At 49.8% G+C, this 23,350-nt stretch overlaps 1 long non-coding RNA gene across 1 annotated transcript; it reads right to left on the bottom strand.

Annotated features, from left to right (window-relative positions):
• Positions 1 to 1,531: 1,531 nt before the first annotated feature.
• On the bottom strand, positions 1,532 to 20,485 carry LOC121817048 (uncharacterized). Its single transcript, XR_006056775.2, has 3 exons — positions 20,225 to 20,485; positions 19,055 to 19,290; positions 1,532 to 3,212 (listed from the first exon to the last, which is right to left on the bottom strand). It is a non-coding gene; the product is annotated as an uncharacterized LOC121817048 (long non-coding RNA).
• Positions 20,486 to 23,350: the final 2,865 nt, after the last annotated feature.

Genomic DNA, 23,350 nt, shown 5'->3' on the forward strand with positions numbered 1-23,350 from the left:
GGAAGTGGCGCCATCCATCCATCTTGCCAGGGAAAAGCTAGGGAGCCCTGTCCCACACCTCAACCCTCTGGGGGAGGATTGAGGTAGGAGCACCCCTTCTTTGAAAGCTTCTCCCTCTTCTAGGGAGAAGGAGAGCTAACCGGTCCAGGACTGGGTCTCACTTGAGCGGCGTTAACAGGACATGATTGCTGCTCCTGTGTCCGCAGTGGCTCACAAGCCACAGTCCATCTCCGGGTGGCACTGTTCACCATGTCACCATGGAGCAAAATCAGGACGCAGGTCCAGCACGGTCCCCACCCGGTGGACACTCACAAAGCTTCTATTTGAGTGTTTGTGGCCTGGGAGCCTGTTCCCAAACTCTAGGCCTATAATCAACCTTGGACTGATTTTAAATTACAAACTTCTACTCTCCGACATGGTGGCTATGCCTTTCATTGTGAACTGTTTCAAATGCACTGCCAACGGTGCAGGATATAAACAAACATAAGAGCTTCTTTTTTGGGATAGGAAGAGAAGGATGAATTTTGTTTTTGCTTCATGTCATTCTGTTTAATCATCATGGCTAAATGTATAACTAAATGAGATTTTTTTTTTTCTCTCTAAAAGCAATCTGGCACGATTAGACGGCGCTACTATCTCTTGCTTCCCAAAGTTTTTCACACAGAATGGTTCTGTGGTCAGGCCTCTATTTTATAAATAAACTCCCAAACTAGGGAGGCCCCTTTGTGCGAAGACTTGTCCTGTTTTTTGAGTAGGAAAATATGATCACCTTCAAGGGGCTCAAGATAGGTTTAGGGCCAGCTGGGATCCCTGTTCAGCCACCAAGTGGCAACCAGGACTTGGGCAAGTCACAGCATCCAGGCAGACCTCAGTTTCCTCGTCTATGAAACGACATGGCTGAAAGAGATGATCTGAAAGGCTCTTTCTAGCCCTAGTTTTTTTCCCCACCCCCAGGTCTCTATTGAATGAATCAAAACAGTTGTTAGTGTGAGTGCTGACATAAATATCCATTTCCCATAGCTCTGAAATCTCCGGGTCAGATTTCATGCTTACCTGCCCCACGGAGATTGAATCTGCCTGCTGGGATGAAGTCTTTGTACGCAGATTCTTAAAGGATAATAAGTTCTTTTCTTATCTGGCAGTGCACTAGGGATAAGATGACTGTAATTTCTTGTCTGCAAGGACTCGGCTTCAAAAGGAGAATTCCTACTTGCAGAAGCTCGGGGACAGCAGCGACAAGAAAAACGTACGTGAAATTAGAGAGAAGACAGAAAGATCCAGGCAGAGTTATTCTGGATATTTTCCATCATTCAGATTGTCTAGGAAATAGGGAGAGCCTATTGTCTGCTTCAAAAACCCGTCAGGAAATTATTAAAAATTCTGAATTCCTGTATAATCACCAGATCTCCTAAAGTGTACAAATTATACACGTGGTGAATGGGAGTAAATTTATTAATAGAAACTGATTTGAAATGAACTAAAAGTTGGGCACTCTTTGTTGTGGTGCTAAATGAGGTTTGAAAAGAGGAATCTTTGAAGTAGACACATCTATGTTATACTTGAAGGGAGAGAAAAACCTATCAATAGATTGTTGGGACATTTCTTTTTCTTTCCATTTGTATTGAAGAAGCAATATGACAGCCATATTAAAGAAAACTGTGAAAAACCGCTTAAGTCTGAATATCCAAATCTTCCAATAATTCTTTTTGTTTTTCTATGTTTTATTATAATAAGTGTCTATGAGCACGCATAGTTTTATAGCTGTCTAAACACAATGTGGGCTTCCCAGGTGTCGCAGTGGTAAGGAATCCACCTGCCAGTACAGGAGACGCAGGAGACGTGGATTTGATCCCTGCATCAGGAAGATCCCCTAGAGTAGAAAAGGGCAACCCCTTCCAGGGTTCTTGCCTGGGAAATCCCGTGAGCAGAGGAGCCTGGCGGGCTACAGACCACGCAGTCACAAAGACTGAGCATGCACGCCCGGCAAACACAGTGTACATAATATTTTACGTGTTAATCTTTTCCTTTTAACAACACATCATCAACATCTTTCCTGGTGGTGAAAAAGCGTTAGTTGCTCAGTCGTGTCTCACTCTTTGTGACTCTGTGGTCTGTCCATGGAATTCTCCAGGCAAGAATCCTGGAGTGGGTTGCCATTTCCTTCTCCAGAGGATCTTCCTGACCCAGGGATCGAACCCACATCTCCTGCACTGGAGGCAGATTCTTCACTGTCAGAGCCACCAGGGGTACAATCCGTTTGTTACCATAATGTTTCAAAGCTGCGTAATACTTCTGCCTATGGAATTCTATCAATTGAGGTCATCATTCCCCGAGAGTAATATTCTTGGATTTTCTCCCCTCCATTTTCACTGATGCTGACCAAGTTTCAGGTGATAAATTCCCCCTCCCCCGTCTCTTGAATTAGTCCCAGGAAGGGAGATTAGATGCAAAAGCACATTTAAGGTTTCTGATTGCTATCGCCATTTGCCATTCTAAAGTAGTCCATTATAAACCTGTACTCCAGGCTCAATCTCTCCCCGTACTACTTCAGCTCAGTCTCACTTGCCTTGCGTAGGACCGTTTAACATATTTTTCCCCTAATTAATTGCCATAACATATATCTCCAGGGTGTTTTAAAATGATCTAATCATTAGCTAGAATGACTGTTTTTCCTTGGGTTCACTGTTTGTGCACCTTCTTCAGTGATTTTGTACATATTCTTTATTCCATCTGTGTGTGTGTTCTTTTTTGTCTGCACTGGGTCATCATTAGGGCTTATGGGCTTAATTGCCCCATGGCATGTGGGATCTTAATTCCCCGACCAGGGATCAGACCTGAACCCCCTGCTTTGGACAGAGGATTCTTAGCCACTGGACCGCCAGGCAAGTCCCTGTGCGTGCCCTTCGTTCTTCCTCCGGCCGTTGTAGCAGTGGCCCCAGCAGGAGAGGCGGTTGCTGCTGAGAGCGACTGGCGCGGCCACAGCGGCAGCCGCAGTGACGGTAGCGGGCTTCTCGGTGGTCGTGGAGGAGCAGTGGTGGTCGTGCCGCAGCCCAGGCAGCCTCGGTGGCGCTGCTGTGTGTGATGCATTGTGGCCTCAGGAGCAGCAGGCCTGGGGGCGTTTATGATCGTAGCTGCGGGGTGCTGGGGCTGGCGGTGAGGTGGGCCAGGCCTGGGACCCTTTGTTGCAGCGTCTGCACTTGAGCAAACATCTCCTTGAGGAACAGAATACAGAGAAATGATAAAGAACTGAAAATAACCACAGGCGTGCGCAGCTGGGGCAAATTATGGGCAACAAGATACCAAAAAAGACCAACCCCCCGAAAGGCTGCTTCTGAGGTGTCAGGAGCAAAACCAAGGTCCTGCTCGTGACCCCTGTGCCCAGCATCACCAAAGTGGTGGGCAGACCACCCTCCAGCTGCCCCCAGACCCACCCCTCCCTCCAGCCCATTGAAGGAACCAGCTGGTGCCCCGCTCAGGGAACAAGAAAGGGCGCCTGTGACTCGTTTTCCCTCCCACCAGTTGCAGCTCGATCCCTAGTAAAGCCTTGGCTGAATTTCTCCTCTGGCTTCTCATCACTTCCTATTGATGAAGCACTCAAGAGTGCTGGTTGGTAACAACAGCAGTTGTTAACAGTAACAACAGTAACGGAGGCAGCAGTGGTAGGAGGGTCCTGCTCGTGGTACTGTGACGAGGCCACTGATGCGAGCAGTGACAAAAGCAGCAGTAGCAAGAGTACTCAGCAGCAGCAGTAATAGTACTCAGCAGCAGCAGTAACAGTCCTCAGTGGCAACAATAATAGTACTCAGCGGCAGCGGTAACAGCACTCAGTGGCAGCGGTAACAGCACTCAGCAGCAGTGGTGACAGTACTCAGCCAGCAGCAGTAACAGTCCTCAGTGGCAGTGGCAACAGTCCTCAGCGGCAGTGGTAATAGTACTCAGGGGCAGTGGTAACAGTACTCAGCGGCAGCGGTGACAGTACTCAGTGGCAGCGGTAACAGTACTCAGCAGCAGCGGTAACAGCACTCAGCGATAGCGGTGACAGTACTCAGTGGCAGCGGTAACAGTACTCAGCAGCAGCGGTAACAGCACTCAGCGATAGCGGTGACAGTACTCAGCGGCAGCGGTGACAGCACTCAGCGGCAGTGGTGACAGTATGCAGAGGCAGTGGTAACAGTACTCAGCGGCAGCAGTAACAGTACTCAGCAGAAGCGGTAAAGCACTCAGTACTCAGCAGCAGCAGTAACAGTGCACAGAGGCAGTGGTAACAGTACTCAGTGGCAGCAGTAACAGCACTCAGCGGCAGCAGTGACAGCACTCAGTGGCAACAGTGACAGTACTCAGCGGCAGTGGTAACAGCACTCAGCGGCAGCGGTGACAGTACGCAGAGGCAGTGGTAACAGCACTCAGCGGCAGCGGTGACAGTACGCAGAGGCAGTGGTAACAGTACTCAGTGGCAGCAGTAACAGCACTCAGTGGCAGCGGTAAAGCACTCGGTACTCAGCAGCAGCAGTAACAGTACACAGCAGCAGTGGTAACGGTACTCAGTGGTAGCAGTAAGAGTACTCAGCAGAAGCGGTAAAGCACTCAGAACTCAGCAGCAGCAGTAACAGTACACAGCGGCAGTGGTAACAGTACTCAGCAGCAGCAGCGGTAATCACTAACAGTTGTTGTTGTTTAGTTGCTCAGTCGTGTCCGACTCTAGCGACCCCATGGACTGTGGCCCGCCAGGCTCCTCTGTCCGTGGGATTTCCCAGGCAAGACTACTGGAGTGGGTTTCCTTCTCCAGGGGATCCTCCCAGTCCAGGGATCAAACCCACATCTCCTGCATTGGCAGGAGGATTCTTGAGGCGCAGGGCGGCCCCATAGTAACAGTACCCGCAGTAATAGCGGTGCTGATGGGAGAGGTCATACCAGCAGCAATGGTACTGGTGGGTTTGGTGGCTGCTGTGGTAACAGCCCTGAGCACTGAATGTTAGTTACCTGATATTCACACCCCCCAACAAGTCTGTGAAGCTTTCCACCACCCGCCTTTTATGGACCAGGAAACAGAGAGGCAAATGCTTGGCCACGTGGCCTGCAGAGTATGACTGTGCCCCAGTGCCGTCTTCCTGGGGAGCCCTCATGTTCCCTTAACCCCACGAGAGCCCACTTACAATCATCTCCTGAGTGCCTGCCGTGTGTCAGGCCATGGGGCTCGATTGAGTGAGCAGGGGACCCTGCCCTTCAGAAACCAGCCCTTCCCTCCGGTGGAGGGGACTGACCCCCCTGCAGAGGAGCAGGCAGGAGGGTTCAAGCCCCAGAAGGACCACCGTGCATGGAGGGGCAGGTGGCAGGAGGAGATGTCCTAAGAGAACTGAGCTGAGGGGAGGAGTAGGGGGTCCTGATGCCATGGAAGCTGAGTGGTAAGATTCCTCGTAGGCTTGGGTGACCAGGTGGCCTGACCCTCAGTGGGGAGTGAGAATGGGCACTGATTCAGAAAGTAGGGGCTGATCCTGGCGCAACAGGAGGCCACCCTGCTTCATTCTGGGGCTTCCACTGATAAGCAAAGGCTTCTTTTCCTGGGTTTGGGTTTTATCCATCTTGTATTCTCCCTAGAACCCAGCTTTGGGCTATGCAGCCATTTAGCAGGTGGAGGAGTCGATGCACAGTGTAGCCACAATAATCTGGCCTGTGAGCCCCAGCTCAGGTTCCTCCCTCAGCTTCCCACTGCACTTAGGCTGGAGTCCAGCCTGCCGGTCCCACAAGGTGGTCTGGGCTCCCATGTCATCGGAAGAGGAGTTGGCTGGGAGTTTGGCGCCCGAGTCCTGAAGAGGTGAACAGGCTTTGGAACCAGCTACCTGGGTTGAAATCCCCACTCTGCCACTTACTGCCCAAGCACTGGACCCCATTCACTCATCTCAGCACAGATGGAAGGAGAATCTACTTTCTCAGATTAAATAAGATGATGCATCTCGGACATTGTTCCTGGCACAGGGGTGTTACCTGCTATGAGTATTTTCTCCACAACTGATTCATCAAGGGCTCCCAAATGAATAAGTCCTCATTAGAAAGTGACCCGAAACATCCCTCCCTCACATGCTCTGGGAAGAGCCCTTGTAGTCCGGACTGATGGTGGCCCTCACAGCACACAACAGATGCAAATGCTATGATCATCCCTCTGAGGCTTAGAGAGACACAACCAAGCTCTTTTCATTTTTTGGAAAAAAAAAGAAAGAAAGCAATCTCACTTAAGAAAAGAGGAAAACTGGCCTCGTCTCAGTTTATCTGAAACCTTTTCATATTTTCAGTTTTAATAAGATGTGACGGAAGCTGACATTTTGCAAGCACCAAGAACTCGCGTCACTTTGAAAACTTGCAAGTTGATTTGAAGAAGCACCAAGAGGTAGCCAAGACGCGCTCTGCTCACAGATGGTGGGGGATTAGGTGCCAGTTTGCCGAAAAGCTTGGAATCGGCAGACGGTGGAGGGCAGCTGGTGGAGGCCACCCGTGGGCAGGCAGCATGGGCCCCCCGGCAGGAGGGCCTTGAGGCCTGGGCCATGCCTCACCTGGCCCAGGTGAGGGGCCTCCAGGTCCTTGCTCAGTCTCCCTGTGGGACTGAGGGACTTGCTAGCTCCTGATGCAAGCAAGGCCCAGAACTCAGGCTCAGCTCCCCATTCTTGCTACCACCTAGCTTTGAAGACATCATGTCTTTGGGCCTGAATTTTATCACTGGGAGAAAGAAGGGAGCGAATACTGACATAGAGCAGTAAGAACAGCTGCTTGGTGGGCTTGTTATAAGGAGCAAAACCACCCCTTTAAATGATAAAGTCTAGTTAAAGTGAAAAAAAGAGTGTTCGTTGCTCAGTTGGTCTGCCTCTTTGCGACCCCATGGATTGTATCCTCTGTCCATGGGATTCTCTGGGCAAGAATACTGGAGTGGGTTGCCATTCTCTTCTCCAGGGGATCTTCCTGACCCAGGAATTGAACCCTGGTCTCTTGCATTACAGGTGGAATCTTCACCATCTGAGCCACCAGGGAAGCCCCAAATATCTATCTAAATAACCCCCTAAAATGAGATGACATGGGAGAGCAAGGGCACATGGGGTCCAGGGGGAATTTATAACTAATTATGTGGCTCAGCTGGTAAAGAGTCTGCCTGCAATGCAGGAGAGCTGGGTTCGATCCCTAGATTGGGAAGATCTCCTGGAGAAGGGAAAGGCTACCCACTCCAGTATTCTGGCTTGGAGAATTCCATGGACTGCATAGTCCATGGGGCCTAAAGAGTCAGACACGACTGAGCGACTTTCACTTTCATGGAATATATACAAGGAGCCTCTATTCTGCTCTTCTGGGTATCAGCTGACCCAAGAACTGGAGCGGCAAAGATGAGCACCTCCCAGGAGTTTGACCGGCTCCTCAGTTCGCAGGGGAAAGATGACGGGGCTGCTCAGAGGAGGAGAGGGGTAGAGTCCACCGGTGCGGGGGACAAAGGAGGACCCGCGCGGGGGAAAGGCATCCAGACACAAGGCACAGCAGGATCAAGCCACAGCCCGAGTGGGCGGGGCCTGTGGGGAAATGGTCCCTGAGCCATCCACGTGACCGGGGCTCAAGGGAGGCCCGCAGGCTGGGAAGGAGGCCGATCGTGGGCTTCAGTCTCTTCCAAACACACACGGATCTCGTAGCTGTCTGGCTGCATTCTGGGCATGTCAGACGGTTGAACTGTACGTGCGCGACATGCTTGGGTCTCTGTACATCCTTCCCCTGGCCCGCGGCCTGAGCTTCTCCCCCGACGTCAGACTCGAGGCCCAGAGGTGGCTGTGAGATAGCGTGTCCTCTCCTCTTGAGTTGACAAGGACAGAGACCAGTTCCCCTCTCGAGTGAGTCCTGGCTCCCTGAAGCGGGTGTGTGCAGGGCCTGAGCTGTCCCCTGCCAGGCACACAGGGAGACATGGGGAGAGGCCTGGTGGCTTAGTCTTGTCCCCTGATGCTCCAGGTCCCTGCCCAGCACACCGCACCTGGCCTCTGAACGATCTCGCCTTACCCTATAGCCTCAGGAACTACAGGTTCATGGTGATGTTGAAATGGTAGCTCATGTACCTACTGATCTGACTGAAAGAATCATAAGAGCACGGCGGCCCCAGGAACTCAGGTCTGGGACACAATTGGTCCCTGGCCTCAGGACAGAGGTCTTTCTGTTTGTGGCCCACAGGTCTGAGCAAGGAGGGAGCTTATGGTCCCCACACGGGTCTCCCAGGGCACCCAGCCTCTGAGGGGACACACATCTGTCCAGCAGCAAAGTTATGAAAGGTCACTGGTCATTCAGGTCCAGGTTCAGATTGCTGCTCTGCCACCTCCAAGCTGTGTGTCTTTGGGCGAATCACCTGTCCTCTCTGTGCCTCCTGAGACACTAATGCTGCTGCCGAGGGTGTGGGTGAACTGAGATTAAATGAGGGGAGGGTGGTGAAGTCCAGAGTGCCGTGAACATAGAAAGTACTCAGAAAATCCTGGTTGGATCTGAGTCCTAAGACCTCTCTCCCCTGGAGGTGAGGATGCAGGTCACAATGGAATAGTGGATTATTGTGGGTGATCGTCCACTCAGAAGTAGCCGCTGTAACACCAGCTTTCCATACCAGGGTGGAAGTACACACCTGGCCCTTCTCTCCAACCTGTAAAAGTTTTCCCTGAACTCTTCATAAATGCGAGGAGTCAAAGAGGAAGGCTCTTTGGATTCAAAGGAACATTTAATTAGAAGCCCATCAACCAGCCTCCCCACAACTAGTAATAATAGCTAATATTTATGAAGCATTTGCAGGGGGCCCGGGCCCTGTGTGAAGGGTTCCCCCAGCCTCACCCTGTTCGATGCTTACACCAGCCCTTGGAAGGATGTACCACATTCATCTCCATCAGTCATGGGATGGAACTTTCTAGAAAACAGGGCTTGCCCAGTCTCATGTGCTAAGTGGCTGAGTTAGGATTCAAACCTGGGCTCCATGCCCCAAAGCCCAAGCCCACCAGATGAGTCTCTCAAATGCAGAAAGTCTCCTGCAGACCAACTTGGCCCAGTTCTCCAGCCCTGGGGAGAAAGACATTTCCTCTCTTACTGTAGCCTAATCCGGAAAGGAAGCATCTTCACATTTCACAGCCGCAATTCTTTCCTGCACATAAAATCCATCAATGCTCCTGGCCCCCTTCCCTCCTCTGTGTGCGTATTACAGGCTGTTGGCATGTGTGTCTAAATAACCACCAATCAGCCCAGATCCTTGCAGACAGAAGCATTTGGCACCAAAAGGTGGCTTGCAAACCCTTCACCTTGCCCCCTGCACACTCTGAGCACCCACCCCCCTTTACGCATCTCAAAACTCAGAGTAGGGGGCTTCTCTCTCTGTGCTTACACACAGCTCTGTAAAAATCTCTGTTGGACTGAAATAACCTAGGTTTCTGTCTTGCTCATCAAGCTGTGAGTGTTTCTAGGCCAGGCTAAAAGGAGAAGTGTGTGTTCTCAGGTCACATGGCATAGTGGTGGTGGTTTACTCACTAAGTCGTGTCTGACTCTTATGACCCCATGGCTGTAGCCTGCCAGGCTACTCTGTCTATGGGATTTTCCAGGCAAGAATACTGGAGTGGGTTACCATTTCCTTCTCCATCACATGGCATATGGAGGCAGAACTGGGGTTTCTGTCTTCTTATTATGCCCCCAGGGGATCATGCCCTTATTCAATCTCAAAGGATTCCACAAAGGGCCTGGCCTAGGTTCCCAGCAAATGTTTGTTGAGTGACTGACTGAAGAAGAGAATGAATGAATGAGCAGTTGTCAAATTTCCAAGAGAACTGCGGAGGAGGAACCGTTTGGAATGATTTAGGTGTCCTGCTTAGAAGAAAGACCTAGATTCACAGAGCACTGGCTGATGGCCTTGTTCCCTACGTCAGACATGGATTATGTTTTCAGAGCACTGGAGGACAGTCTTGTCAATGATAGAGCTGAAAATCCTGCCAAAGGCATTTCCTGCAAATCACCTTTTGTTCCTTAGTGACTCCGCAGAAATGGAATTTGTTGCATCTGGTAATTGAGGCCAATTAGTTCTTTTAGTCTGTTCATGGAAGGGATGGTTTTTCATGGCCTTTGAACGACTGGAATCATTTTTCAACAGACATGAAGAGACACAAATGCCACATCCATCCAGACAGGAGGGTGGCACAGCGCTTCTTATCAGGGTTTAATTTACAAACCAGGTAAGTTTGACTTTGTGAATCATCATTCAATTGTCTGGGATGAATGACCCCTAATTTTCACTGGCTTTGCCTCTTTTTCAACAGTCCCCAAGAGGAGTTGCTAGAAGTTTCTTGGTAGAAGAGAGCTTAGAGCTGTCACTCACCCTCTCCATTCTAGACAGGAAGACACCCAGTTTCCCAGAGAAAAGCGGCACGGTTAGAAAGTGGCCGGTCTCACTCCGGAGCCGGGGTCTCCTGCCCCCGGATGCAGCCAGAGTCATCCGCTGAAACCAACACCAAGCGGGCCAGCGTCACCACGAGGCTGCGGGCCCTGCTGCTCTGAGACCTTGAGTGCCCCTCTTGATAAGAGGTGGGGTTTTTAAATTTTTTTTTATTGTGGTATAAGTCACATAATACCAAGCATACTATTTTAACCATATTTAACTGTCAGCTCAGTGGCACCAAGTACATTCATATTGTACAAGCTTCACCATCATCCATCTCCCCCAGTGTTCACTTTCCTAAACTGAAACTCTGTCCCCATTAAACACTAAATCCTCATTCCTCCTCCCCACTGCCCACTCCTGGCCTGTGGTATCCATCAATGTACTTTGTGCTTCTTTTCGAATTTGACTATTCTAGGGGTTGGAGAAGGCAATGGCATCCCACTTCAGTACTCTTGCCTGGAAAATCCCATGGACGGAGGAGCCTGGTAGGCTGCAGTCCACGGGGTCACGAAGAGTCGGACACGACTGGGTGACTTCACTTCACTATTCTAGGGGTAGTCCACGGGGTCGCAAAGAGTCAGACGTGACTGAGTGACTTTCACTCACTCACTCATCATTCTAGGTACCTCTTATAAGTGGAATCAAGCAGTATTTGTCTGTACCTAGTGTATACTGGAGCGCATTTTTAAGGTTAACTTAATTTTTAAAGTATTTGAAGGTATTGGCAGATAGCTGTAGTGAGTTATAACAATGATAATACACCCTGTTCTGTAACGCCCCCTCCTAGAAATTTACCTCCAGAAAGTAATCAGAAATTAGCTAAAGATGTTTGCAACAAGATGTCCATGACTTCGTTACTTAGAAAAAAGAAAGCAAGCTCAGGAAAGAACACCACAGGATGGGCTATTAGGTTGCCATGAAAATAAAGTTTTGAAGACTAGAATGACTTTGGAACATGTTCAGGATAAAATAGTAAGTGAGGAAGGGAGGCCCAAAACATGTGGACACAGAACAATTTCAAACATGTGAAAACAGACAATATATACACACAAAGAAGGCTGGAAAGAAATGTACCGAAACGTGAGTAGGGCTCATTCATTCAGTGATTGGGCATCACATTTATGTTTTATCTATTTTAATTGATGCATAGTTGATTTACAAAGTTGCAGGTGTACAGCAGATTGATTATACATATACATAAATATACATTTTTTAGATTACTTTCCTTGATAGGCTATTGCAAGATACTGAGTACAGTTCTCTGTGCTCTGCAGAAGGCCCTTGTTTATCTATTTTATATACAGTAGCATGCGCTGCATTTATTGATCACCTACTGTATATCAGGCACTGCGCATTTCAGCAGAGATATGGCACATGAATTAGGACGGCTTTCTGCCTTCATGGACCTTACTGCCTGGGGCAGGGGTGAAAGAAGAGGCAACGTGAAGGAAAGAATCATGAAAATAAACTTAGAAATTGGGATCATTGCCATTAAGAAGATCATTTCTGAAGAGAGGGGTTATGGGTGATTATTATGTTAATTTTGATTTTTCTTTTTATGTTCTTCTGACTTTTCTTTAGCTCTTAGAGTTTCTACCATGGGCCTGTAATGACTTTATTATTAGGAAAACAGAGGGCCTGAATACACACACAAGCACCAGACCCTTGGGACATGCACAGCTTCCTGTGCCCTCATATTGACAAAGGAGCCTCGTGGACAGAACTGTGGCTTAGCCCCTTAGATGCTGGGAACACCCGTGGCTGGGACAGCCTTTGGAGCTTTTGGAACTGTATGAGGTTCCTATTGCTGCCGTAATAAATGGCCACAAACAGTGGCTGAAGCAACCCAAGGGTATTCTGTCACAGTTCTGGAAGACACAAGTCTGCGGTGAGTTTCAGTGGGTAAAAAGTCATAGCATGGACAGGGCTGGCTCCTTCTCAGGTTCTAGGAGAGAATGTTTCCTCGCCTTTGGCAGTTTCTGGCAATCGCCTGCAATTCTTGGCTCACAACCCTTTCCTCCTTGCTTCCAACATCACATGACCTTCTCTTTTTCCTATAGACAGGTATTCTTCGGCTTCTATCTCATAAGGACTTCAGTGATTACACATTTAGGGCCCATCTGAATAAGCCAGGATCATCTTCCTAAAGTATGATCTCTAACTTTAGGAAGTTCATTAACACTTCCTTTTGTCCTGTAAGGCAACATTCTCAGGTCCCAGGAATTAGGACCTGATCTCTTTGGGGGCCTCTATTCAGATGGCCACAGTGGCTTATCAAAAATTTGCTGTTTTATCAAATGTTAAACCTTGTTAGCCAGTCTTAGAAGCGCCTTTGTCTAATGCATGTGGGTGTGTTTTCTTGAAAGAAAAAAAAAAAAAAACAAAGAATGCAGCGTCTGAAGATTTGTTTGTTCCAGGAGCACTCCTCAAATCCTCGGGAGCTGTCCTCATACCCCACCAGATCTGCTGTTTATTGTACAGGATTTACTTGATGGCTTGCATCAAAAATGGGGGAAGGGCTGAGTACACAAATAAAGAGAGAGAAAGTGAGAGGGAGAGAGGGGAGAATGATTGTAAGCTAAGGCTTGCATTTCAAACACTCAGTCCAGTTACAACGTTGACATCAAGCATTGTGTGTGTTCCTGGGAGAGGCCTCTCCGAGTTGTGTATCTCATGGGTGTCATTGGATGTTATTGTTGCCTTGCTAAATATTCATGGATGAATATGTGGAATAAATTCTCTTGTAAACTGACAGAGGGCAAGTAAGGCCTGTCCTTGAGTCTCTCATCTGCATCTTCATTTCTGAAAGACTGTCTATTTGGGCATGAGTATGTGTGTGTGCGTGCATATGAGTGTGGGCGCTGTGTACTTGGTTAATTTAAGCGGAGGCATTCCATTTTCAGAGTAGCGAAGATGTGTCTCCCCAGCGTGATGGTGCTCAGACAAGAAGAGTTTTGCTCACTGAATGACTTTGTCTTGCTTTAAAACCAGTGTCTCTGGACCCATTAGGGAGCTATGGTTTGCTTGTTCAGAAGTGGGGTGGGTTCCAAGGAGGAGCGAGACAAAAAGCCACACAGGATGCGTGCACACACACACTTACACACTAACAGAGAAGAGCTTCTTTGGGTTCAGGACCAAGTTTTTGAGCGTGGCCATGGGCCACAGTGGGCTTCCCTGGTGGCTCAGCTGGTAAAGAATCTGCCTGCAATGCAAGAAATCTGGGTTCAGTCCCTGGGTTAGGAAGATCCCCTGGAGGAGGAAATGGCAACCCACACCAGTATTCTTGACTGAGAAGTCCCATGGACAGAGGAACCTGGTGGGCCACAGTCCCAGGGGTCACAAAGAGTGGCATACAACTGAGCTGCTAACACTTTCATGGGCCAGAGTGCTTCAGGGTGGAGAAGGAGGGAGTGAGCCAGGGAGGCTGTGAGGATGTAAGTTACAGATCCAGGCGACACAGAGAGGACAAAGGAGGACAATGATTACTGGAGGCTCTGCTAAGATGCCATCTGCCCTGTGACACATATTCTGACCCTTTTTCTTATCCTCCACTGGGTTTTACCAGTTGCCCAGGGCTATGGGCTGAATTGTATCTCCCCCAAATTAGTATGTTGGAGCCCAGTGTGATGGTGTTTGGAAGTAGGGCTTTTGGGAGATAATTAGGTTGTGAGGGTGGGGTCCTCATGATGGAATTAGTGCCCTAGTTAGAACAGACAGCAGAGAGCTGTCTCCCTGTCTCCCCACCATGTGAGGACATCGCAAGAAGGCTGCCCTCTCTAAGTTGAGGAGAGACCTCACTGGAAACTGACCACGCTGGCACTCTGATTGTGGACTTCTAGCCTCAAGAATTTTGAGAAATAAACTTCTACATTTCGGGCCCCAATCTATGGTGTTTTGTTATGGTAGCCTGAGCAGACCCAGGACACCCTGCCTTGGGGTCTTCATGGTACACAGCCCAGGAATCTACTAGGTGTTGTTCAGTCACTAAGTCACGTCCAGCTCTTTGTGACCCCATGGACTGCAGCATGCCAGGCTTCCGTGTCCTTCACTATCTCCTGGGGTTTGCTCCAACCCTTGTCCATTGAGTTGGTGATGCTATCTAACCACCTCATCCTCTGCCACCTTCTTCTCCTTTTGCTTTCAATCTTTCCCAGCATCAGGGCCTTTTCCTACGATCAGCTCTTCACATCAGGTGCCCAAAATACTGGAGCTTCAGCTTCAGCTTCAGTCATCTCAACAAATATTCAGGGTTGATTTCCTTTAAGACTGACTGGTTTGATCTCCTTGCAGTCCAAGGGACTCTCAAGAGTCTTCTCCAGCACCACAATTTGAAAGCATCAATTAGAACAAACTCTAATTATTGGTTTATATCTTTGTCTCCCCTGAGAGTCTGAGGGCTCCTCAAGGTCAAGGGCTTTCTTACTGCTGTGTCCCTAGGACCCCAGCCATATTCCATATATTTGGTAGGTAGGTACTTGTGGCAGACACTGCCTGTTGCATCCCAATGTCTATTGACCCCGTGGTCCACCGTCATAGGATTTTTGCTGTGCATCTGGCCACCTAGAATGAAAACTGCATTTCTTGGCCTTCTTTGCAGTTAGGTGTGGCCATGTGACTCTTTTCTGGCCAATGAGAACATGAAGGAATTGAGGGTTTAACTTCCATATCAGGCCTTTGAAGAGCAAGCCAGACCCTCCCCTCTTCCTTTGCTTCTCTGGTTGGCTGGCATTTGGATGTGATGGAAAACCACCTGGGCCATGCAGTCAAGGGCAACACACTAAGAGGGCACAGCAACAAGCGAGAGCAGGCCTTGCCCATGACACTGTGAGGCTGCCATCCAGCCCTGTACTGTTTATGTCCCAACTGTTTACCTAGGACAGAACCTCTTTGCTTGATAAGGGCCTGTTATTTTGGGTCTCCATTATAGTAGCCCAGTTAAGTATTCATACAACACTCAGAATGTTTGCTCACAGATAACAGGCTCTGAGCCTTCCCAGAAACCCTCAGCCAGGGTATGTCTTTGTCCCTCACCGGAAGCAGAATAATCCCCTCTCCCATCCCCCACCAATGATGTCCATGTCCTAATCTTCCAAACCCATGAATATGTTCCCTTACACGGCCAAAGGAACTTTGCAGATGCTACTAAGTTAAGGATCCTGAGGTGGGAAGATTGTCCTGGATTATCTGGATGGGCCCAATGTAATCACGAGGGTCCTTGGGAGAAAGGAGACTTGACAATGCAGGCAGAGGTCAGAGTGATGTGAGGAAGGGGCTGTGAGCCAGGGCAACCTCTATTGTTTGGTCACTCAGTCGTGTGCAACTCTTTGTGACCCCATGGACTGCAGCACGCCAGGCTTCCCTGTCCTTCACTATCTCCCAGAGTTTGCTCAAACTCAGGTCCACTGAGTTGATAATGACATTCGATTGGCAAGGCACTAGAAAAGGCAAAGAAGTGGATTCCTCCCTGGCGCCTCTGAAAGGAACCAGCCGTGCCAATCCGCTTTAGACTTCTTACCTCTAGAACAGTAAGAGAATACACTCGTGTTATTTTAAGCCACTGAACTTGTGATAGCTTGTTACAGCCACAACAGGAAGCGAATACACATCTCTTTGTCCCGAGGGCTGTGTGCATGACTGAACATGGGTATTGAGTTCAAGTTGCCAGATGGATCTGGGCTTGAACCTGGTCTAGTGGAAAGATGCTCTGAGCTCGGTACACATGGGAGAGACCAGCAAAAAGCCTCTGCAGATGTGAGTTCCAGGGCTCCGGGACTTCAATAGTGGACTGGATGCTGTGATTCCTCCCCCGGCCCATGAGCTCTGATGCAGAGACCTGGGACCTCCTCTTTCCTCAGTGTCCCCTTCCCTCCAATCGAACAGTCTTTTTTGCTTTTCAGCTGATCATGTTACCACCTTGACCTTGCTCAGAAGCATTTGTTGACACTCTTTCAAGTCCAAACTCCCTAGCATGGTACTCAGAGCTCTCTCCACTCAGACCGAAGAGGCTGACATTCGGGGCCCAGCCTGCCAGCATCCCCCACCTTGGTGCAGTTGGTCTGGTCCCTTCATCCCTCTAAGACTTAATTTCCTCACCTGTAAAACAGTAACAGTAAAATATTTGGCTCAAAGGCTAGTATTCTTGCCTGGAGAATTCCACCGACAGAGGAGTCTGGCAGGCTACAGTCCATGGGGTTGCAAAGAGTCAGGCACGACTGAGCAACTATCACTCCAGACAACCAGGACAGCTGACCACCCTACTCCATCGAGACTGCTAGCTCTCTCTCTTCTATCCCATAGCAATGGATATGTGCTGACTGAGCATATATGCCAAGATATATGCTGCTTGAGGAGAAGAGAGCTGTGGAAACCCTGGCCCACATTTTTGGTGCCATATCGGTAGACCAGCGCTCATTGATCAACTCGGAAGCGGACTTTGTGACCATGATCTTGTGGTGCTCAATTGAAATGCCAAACATTAGTTACGCTTGGAAAGAACTTAAAGAGCAGCTGGGGGAGGATATTGATTCCAAAGTGAAGGGAACGGTCTTTCTCAAAGGAAAGCAGGGTGTTTGCTTTGATATCCCTACTGCATCAGTAACGGAAGTACGGAAAAAGTGGCATGCTGCACGGCGCGGGCTGCGTTCTGCGGTCACGGAGTAACCAGAGCTAGAAGGTCCATGGGAAGGAGATCGCAACTTCAGAGGACAGTGGGAAGGCAATCGAGGCTTCGGGGGACAGGGCGAGGGCAACCGAGGTGTCAGGGGACAGCGGGAAAGAAGTAGGAGCTTCAGAGGATGTGGCAACAAAAGCAACAGATTCCAAAACAAAGGCCAGAAGCGGAGTTTTAATAAAGCATTTGGACAGTAATTTGAAGTAGAGGATTTATTTGGCAAAAACAGAACTATGCTCAGCAACGTGGAGCTGAACATTATTTTTCACACAAAGTTAAAAGCACATTGTATTTCCTTCCTGACCGCTTGCCCAGTCCCCATTTCTTCAAGAGAGAAAAGCTTCATCTAAATTATTTCATCTGATTGACGACTGTCATTTATAACTTTATTGCTACTTCTGTCTTGGGTAGTCCTTTGGAAAAGGTATATGGATTCATTACATATTCTAATGTATTGTCTATAGATTATAAGATAAAGTCCTGCTGATACCTTTTAAGTTGACCTGTTTATATACTTAGAAATGTCTCTTAATGGTAGGCTTCCCTGGTGGCTCAGATAGTAAAGACTCTCCTGCAATGCAGGATCCCTGGGTCGGGAAGATCCCCTGGAGAAGGAAATGGCAACCTACTCCAGTACTCTTGCCTGGAGAATTCCACGGACAGAGGAGTCTGGCAGGCTACAGTCCATGGTGTTGCAAAGAGTCAGGCATGACTGAGCAACTATTACTCACTCATTCTATAGCAGATTATTTGAATTCTACAGTGCTTTACAATTTTCAAAAGTTCACAAACATGATTTTATATAATCCCATAATAACCCCCCTTTTCACTGCATCTTCCCCCTCCCTCTTCCCACTGATAAGCACTAGCTTATTCTCTCTGTTGTAGACTACTAGCTCTCGAAGGCAAGAACTGGTCTTACTCAGCACCACGTCCCCAAAATTCAGCATGACTGAGGCTGGGGTGTAGTTGGAAATAAACCAAAGTCCAGTTAAGGATGGAAGAAAGGAAAGATGGAGGGAGGAGAGGAGAGAGGGAGGAAAGAACAGAAAGTGGAATATAGCACTTTGACACGTCACTTGTCTCTTCTCTTCTTAGAGAGTCAGACTCTCCTCCCACCTCCCGGGACCCTTGTGCTTTCAGAGGAGGCCATGAGACTTTCACTCCAGGGAAGGGAGGGCCGATACTGCCTAGAACAAAGAAGGTTTGCTTTACTTTGTGCTTCAACTGGCTTTTAAAAATAAAAACCCGTTGTGAGGCAATGTTCTTAAAAGCCAGGCTTTCCACAGAGAAAAGCCGTTTCCTCAGAACGCCTCCAGAGCTGGGTTTTTACATCTCGAGTACCAAAGCGTGGAGGACTGATTGTCGAGTCGATGATAAGGTAGGAAGGAGGGCGGTGCCCACCACAGAGGAAGGGAGGACATTCAGGCTGGGGACCCGGGTCCTGGCGGAGAGGAAGGGAAGAGCCCCTCAAGTCCCAGGGTCAAGTTCTCCATGCTCAGCGTGGAGACTCCCACTGAAACACCAGGTGGATACAGAAGTGGGAAGCGGAGATGGATGAGAGAGAAATTCTAGTATGGTGGGCCCAAGGCATGTTCTCTGACCTGCCCCCTCTGGCAAGATGCAGAGAAAGCAACTGAGAGTCAGCGGGCCCTGCAAGGCCCAGAAGGGCACAGCCTGGTGCCCCAGAGGTGAGCCGGGTCCGGAGGAGGAGACCACATGGGACCTTGGGACCAGAACACACTACCAAAGTGGGAGGCCCAGAGACGCGACAGCCACACTATCCCTGGGGACACTGACGGGACCAGGGCTGCTACCTGTGGTCCGCGGGGTGAGTAATGCCTGAACTGGAGGTCCGCTGGAGCTTCCTGCAGAGCCACCTGGACCCCTTGGCCCCAGACTCCGTCTGGGGAAGGAAGAAGGAAGGATCCCTGCAAATCAAGAAGGCCTGAAAGAGGCTCAGCTCTCACCTGCATGCTACAGAGCAGCTTCATTGGGAAAAATCAGCATTTCTGCCATCACAGGACTAGAGGCTGGAAGGCGAGATGAAAGCAGTTGTAGCCAACAGAGTAAGTTACATTTTCCTGCACAGCTGCATTCTCCCAGTCTAGGACTGAAGGGAAGATGGAATGTGGGGGATGAAACTTGCCACAGGAACTTGTCTTCCTGGCCTTCTGGAACTTTCTCAGTGGCTTGTAGCCGAGTCCTGCAAAGGGAACAAGGATGAAGATTCAGGTGGGTGGGGTGCTTTGCCCCCGGGAGGGGCTGAGGCCCCTGAAGGAACCAGGGAGGAGTCTGTCTCCAAGCTCCAGACCTGTCAGATCCCTGAGGCATGCGGGACTCACCTGGAGACAGTCTGTTGGACGTTTGGTTTTTTCTTTTAAGAGTTAAAGTTCTGGGCTTCCCTGGTGGCTCAGCATTAAAGAATCCACCTGCTGATGCTGGACACGTGGGTTCGATCCCTGATCCAGGGAGGTCCCACATGTGGTGGAGCAGCTAAGCCCACGCACCGCAACTGCTGAGCCTGTGCTTCAGGGCCCAGGAGCTGCAGCTGCTGAAGCCCGCCTGCCCTAGGGCCTGAGCTCAGCAACATGAGCCACGGCAGTGAGAAGCCGAGCACGGCCCCCAGAGAGCAGCCCCTGCTCACCGCAACTAGATGACGTCCACGCAGCAGTGAAGACCCAGCAGAGCCAAAAATAAACAGATAAATGAAGTGTCGGGGTCCCCACCGTGACCTTTCTGTAGGTATTCCTGAAGGCCCCCCAGGGAACATTGCCACGGCACCCAGGACATGGAGCTGCGAGAGAAGTGGCCTGCCTGTCTCTCGGGCCACTCCTGTCCGGATGCTCAGAGCCAGCTGTGGAGAGGCTCCCTATCACCTCCACAGCACGGGCTGAGCCGGCCTGTGCGTGGGTCGATAGCCATCTCCCACCCTGCAGCCTTCTCGAGCTGCTTCTCCTATCGGGGTCCCTGGGGTGGAAAACCTCCTCCATGTCCAAGGATTGGGAGGTGGGCCTGAGGTCAGTGGGCACAGTCTGTTCTAGAACCATGGGGCATCAGAGCTGCCAGGTCTCCTTCCCCTGCAACCTGCCCCCACCCCGGAGGTGAGGAGAGGGGGCTCAGGAGCCAAGGTGACTCACCTGAGGTCCACAGAGTGAACGACAGAGCAAGATAAACTTGCCCAGGCTCAGCCCTCCTTCCCAGGCACCAGCCTGCCTCTTATTCGGTTTCCTCTGCCCTTAAAATCCACTCTTTCTGGCCCACAGGGAACAAAATGAGACTCCTTCCCATGCTTCTCCTGAGAGTCCCCTTTCTGAGGACAAACGTTGCCCCAAATCACAAATCTGTGAACTCACTGTTATTCATGAGAGCAATGACTTAACTGGACATGCCCTCCTTCAGCTCTCTTCCCTCTCTAGCACATGGAAGGACCCCACTTCCTTCTTCCTGTGGCTGGAGAGGCCACATGACCTGTCCTGACCTACAGGCTGCAAGAGGAAGTGACAGGCATCACTTCCTGTCTGAAGCATTTAATGGCTTGCAGAGAGACCCTCTAGCATTTTCCATTAAATGTATCCCATTGGTCAGCTGAGATTTTGAGGTTGCGTATTATGGCAGCAGAGCCTAGACCATCCTGGTGATCACATGTGTAGACTGCTTAATGCAAAACCTGGCCCATCTTCTGGTAAAAGAACTCCCCAGCACGGCCTGATGATTTGGGGTGGGAATGAGAGGAGGGCAGGGTCCTCCTGTGTGAGGGGTGACACGAATTCATAGTGGAGGAGGTGACTTGCTTGTTACAGACAGAAGCAAAGTGGTCCTCAGACTTCAGTCTGCCTCAGGATGACACAGTGTGAGGGTGTGGACAGTTCCGCACAAATACAGATGCTTCTCACTTCTGAAACCCCACTTTCTGATTCTTTAGGTCTGAGACTGGGTCCGGGACTCTGGGTTTTCAACAGGAAGTCCAGGTGATTCTGTTGCTTGAGGTCTTTGGGCTGTGACTTCACTGACCCTCATGCAACACTCCTGGCAGGTTTGGCTTTGAGTCCCAGTTCAGACACTAGCTGTCAACTTTGAGTCAGATGGTAAATTCGCTGAAATTCAGTTGCTTCTTCTACAAAATGTACATAATGCTACTTGTCTCCCAAGTGCTGTGTGAAAATTCAGTGAGATAAAGTCCCCAGCAGGGTGCCTGCCACACAGCGAGCATTTAGTAAGGATTACTAGTTTCAATGACAGGGGTGATAGCAATTATTATTGTTTTGGTATTGAAAAGAGAAATCTGTGAGGCTTGAATGAGGTGGAGGCATGGTGGGGGAGTCTCTTGAATCAACACACCATTCCGATATTGAGAGTCACCATCCCCCTAGGATCTGTGAGGCCAGTTCTGGCCGCCGTGACTATGATGGTCACCTGGGAGCTCTTCCTCTTGGAAAATCTGACCCAGCCTTGGGCATTGTGGCCTCCCGGAGAAGGGAGTTGGGCAGGTGAACAGCATGTGCCCCCTGCAAGCACCCAGAGTGATGAGGCGCCTGTCTGCCTGCCGGTCTGCCCTCCCACCACATCACACTCTTATTGGGGTTGACAGTGCCTGAGCCATCGCCATGGTCCCGAAGTCCAGTCAAGGCTTGTCACCATCATGGACTCAATTAACACTAGCTCTTGCGCAAAGAGCCAGGTCTTGTCCAAACCACAAGGGATCTCTAGGAGGCCTCCCCTGTGTCTAAAGTTGCAAGTTGTCCATTTATTCAGCCAGGAAGTGTCCTTTCCAGGTAACTGAGTATGCTTTATTTCCTCTCTCTCTTCTTTTTCTTTTCTTTTTTTTTTTTTTTAGCTTTTTATTTTATATTGCAGTATAGCCAATGAACAATGTTGTGATGGTTCCAGATGAACACAGAAGGGACTCAGCCATACGTATACATGTACTCGTTCTCCCCCAAACTCCCTTCCCATCCAGGCTGCCACTTAGCACTGAGCAGAGCTCCCTGTGCTACACAGTTCCTCTCTTACTTCTCATGAATGGAAGCAACCTCTCCAGCCTCTTGGCCTGATGAGCTTCTACTTGCCTTTGAGGACTGGGCCCAGTGTCTCATTTCCCAGGAAGCCTCTCCAGCAGGGTGGGTCTGCTTCCACTTTCTGCCCTTTGAGCCCCCCCTGGCATTGAACTCCCATCCTGCAGCTTCTGCTGATGTCAGTTTCCCCCCAAAGAGTCTGAGCTCTTGGACTATGGGGGATATGTGTCAGTCATGCTTGGTTCTCACACATGAGAAAGTGACTGCATTCTCAAGGCACATATGTGTGATGAAACATGGGGATGGATGTCAACCCACAGTTTAACCTTAACAACTCAACAACCACAGGCCACACCAGCAACCTCCAGGGGAGGGTGGGCCCTGAGGCTGGAACACAGGCTGGTTAAGGGGCTATCAGAGATGCATTTAGGAGAATGACTTTCACAGGACAATCCCAGTAGTAAAGGGGAGCCTCTTCCCTGACCTACTGTGTTGCCACGGTGAGCCCTGGCTCGTTTCTTTATGGGTCATGTCTGCTTTAAGCTTTTTCTTCTTCTGTTTGTCCCCCCAAAGAACCCATGAAAGAAGGAGTGATAAGAGAGAGACCCCAAGTTCCTGGATTCTGGCTTTCCTGGCCTTTGGTCAGCTCAGATCGCAGATGCTAAGTCCTCAGGGCCAGGAACTTGACCCTGACTCCCGATTAGAGCACGCGCACCTTTGGGAGAGGTGTTCAGTTATGGCTGGAGACTGACTGGCGGGCCAGAGGCCAGATACTAGCTGGGAAAGGAAAAAGCACTTGCCTCCCAACCTCCAGGGCTTCCCCGGTGGCTTGGAGGTAAAGAATCTACTTGCAATTGCAGGAGCCGTAGGAGGCACGGGTTCGATCCCTGGGTTGGGAAGATCTCCTGGAGGAGGGCATGGCAACCCACTCCAGTATTCTTGCCTGGAGAATCCCCAGGACAGAGGAGCCTGGTGGGCTATAGCCCACAGGGTTGCAAAGAGTCGGACACAACTGAAGTGACTTGGCACACATGCACGCCCAGACTCTAGCTCATATGGAAGAGAAATTGATTATGTAGGAGCTGATTATCAAATTGGAGAATGGTTTGAACACTTGACTCCCTTTTTTCCTGCCGCCTGACAGGGTGGAGTAGAACCCCTGTGGGAGGAGAGAAAGAAACATGCCCAGCACATCCCAGCTCTGTGTTGCAAGGGGTTGAGGGAACCAAGGAGTCCCAGCTCCCCCAGTAT

The sequence above is a fragment of the Ovis aries genome, chromosome 18 (genome assembly GCF_016772045.2).
Source record: "Ovis aries strain OAR_USU_Benz2616 breed Rambouillet chromosome 18, ARS-UI_Ramb_v3.0, whole genome shotgun sequence".
Classification (NCBI taxonomy): domain Eukaryota; kingdom Metazoa; phylum Chordata; class Mammalia; order Artiodactyla; family Bovidae; genus Ovis; species Ovis aries.